Source organism: Tasmannia lanceolata, unplaced genomic scaffold (genome assembly GCF_043159265.1).
Source record: "Tasmannia lanceolata isolate RefF3 unplaced genomic scaffold, GAP_Taslan_0.1 ptg000018l, whole genome shotgun sequence".
Lineage (NCBI taxonomy): Eukaryota > Viridiplantae > Streptophyta > Magnoliopsida > Canellales > Winteraceae > Tasmannia > Tasmannia lanceolata.
Window position 1 is genome coordinate 53732399 of NW_027518695.1, and position 2404 is coordinate 53734802.

The window sequence follows — 2404 nt, forward strand, 5'->3', positions numbered from 1 at the left end:
TGTTGTTGTCTCACTGTAGACTCTTCCAACAAATTATAACTAAGAGTACAAGGTCATTCAGTTTTATTATTCAGTTACGTTTTTGTGAATACCCATTATCGTTTGAATTATTTACTTGTTTAGATATATTGTTTTAGTTGAACATGATAGCGAAAATAATTTTCATCCTGTTATTTTTCTACAACTTTACATTCCATGACTTTATTTCTCTCAAAATTGTCATGTTTTTGTACTCCATCTAAGCAATAAATCAAATTCGCACCAAATTAACGTGAAGTTCAAGTAATATATATGTCAACTTACATGCTTATCTTTTCATTTCAGGTTAAACAAATTCAACGGGCACCATTCTCTCATGGAACAATAGAAATGGCATATTATCTAAATATGCAGTCAGGAACGGATCTTGAACATCATGTAAGTATAGAATGTAATAACCAATACGTACCTCCGTACAAAGAAAGTTATGCTTGGTTACTATGAAATTCATTATTTCCTTCTTACCAACCACAGAGATAAATCTGCATACATTTTGATGCTGACAAACTATTTTTCGCTGTCTATGTAATAAGTGAAGAACACAGCATCTTCCATTAGCACGTTGTCCTTTCCTTTTGTATTGTTATATTGGTCTGAAGCTTCAAGACTTCCTGAAGGAGCCTCATGAACTGTCTTTCGACCGAATATGTGGTTCGCTTTTTGGAATAAAAAAAACAAGAAGAAGAAACAAGTCCAGAGAGATGAATTGCAATATTCTTAATAGCTACCACAAATTCAAATAGCGAATAATGAAATCTCCATTACCAATTCTATGTAAAATGCCTCTGGATGCACAGCCAAAATTGTTTTTTGAAGCTCCGTCTTTGTTAACAATTTTTCTTTGCTTTGCTAGTGTGTATTCTAAAGCGCAACTGTAGCATGCATTTCAACACCAAAACCATGTTTTGAAAGACTGATGCTTCAGATGCAACAGAGCAACTGTAGTATGCTTTTCAACACCAAAACCATGTTTTGTCCGGCCCTAGAAATCTTACTAGTTGAGCCCTTTTGGATTCTTCATCTGTTGAGCCCTACCCCCAATTTATCTTCAATTGTGCATATTGGATTGTATGAATTTAAAGTTTGCATCATTTTATTGGAGGCTTTGGTCCCCCTAGATGAATAGGAGTTGTAGAAATCTGACAGGTGCCCATAAAAAAAAAGAAATCTGACAGGCCTAATTCTGTCTCACGTACAAAAGGAACCCAAAAACTAATATAATGAAAACACAAGTGTTTTATGTGGTTTGAAAATGGTGCGTACATCCATGGGAGAGATGACAATCTTCTATTATATGAAAAACAGATAAACAAAGCCATAGATCTACATCCACTGGGTGGTCAATCAAAGCAATTGGTGAAACTGCTGCTGGTCAGATAGATTTGCTCAACCTTTGTTGGATATTATCAAGGACGTCAAGAAAAAGTACAGAAGGCCATATATTGTTTTAATCTTCACTAAATAATAGTGGGGCCAAATAAGTTTCTTATCAGCAGCCTAAGTACCATTGCAAGTGTACTAGTGTATAACTTATTTTGAGTAGAGATTGGTGGTGTTTAAATTCATTTTAATGTTGTTTCTCTATTGGGTACTTTCTTAAATATTCAGTTAGCGTTCCATTAATACTCATTACTGTTTGAATTTGTCACTTGTTTGGATGTTGCTTCAGTTGAACATGAGGTGAAGAACTTGTCGTACTGTAGTTTTTTCTCCAACTTTACATTCCATGGAGTTATTTTTCTAAAAATTCTATGTTTATGTAATATAGCTATGCAGCAAATCAGGGATGTATCAATTTCAGCTAAAATTAAAGTAATATAAATTCAACTTACATGTTATTCTTTCCATTTCAGGTTAGCAAATCTTTCCATTTCAGGTTAGCGAATTTAGTTGGCACCCTTCTCTCGTTGGAAAAAGTACAAAATGTGAGATTATGTGTATCTGCAGCCCTCTGTCCAGGAGATAATAATGTATGGTTATGTTTTCCCCCTACAAACTTAGCTATGATTGGTTTGTATGCAATTCATGATTGCAATATAAATATGTATGTTGTTATTCTTTTTGTACTGTCATATTGGTTTTATACTTAAATGAGACTCATAGATTAGCCTGTGATTGAATTTATGAAATGAAAGAGCATGTTGTTCTTGTTTTTTAGCATAGGAAAAAGTCTAGACTGTTGCATTACAGTATTCTTAATAGCAACAAAAAAAAATCCAAAAGGCCAACAATGAAATTTCCATTAGCAATTCTATTTTGAATGCCTTTGGATGCACTACCCAATTTTTTTTTGAAGCTCCATCTATATGAATTGTTTTTCTTTCCTTACTAGTGGGCAGCATTGATATCTTTGAACAAAAGCTAG

At 33.6% G+C, this 2404-nt stretch overlaps 1 long non-coding RNA gene across 1 annotated transcript; it reads left to right on the forward strand.

The window, feature by feature from the left end:
• Positions 1-218: 218 nt before the first annotated feature.
• On the forward strand, positions 219-2187 carry LOC143851925 (uncharacterized). The gene is made up of 2 exons (XR_013236565.1): positions 219-417; positions 1893-2187. It is a non-coding gene; the product is annotated as an uncharacterized LOC143851925 (long non-coding RNA).
• Positions 2188-2404: the final 217 nt, after the last annotated feature.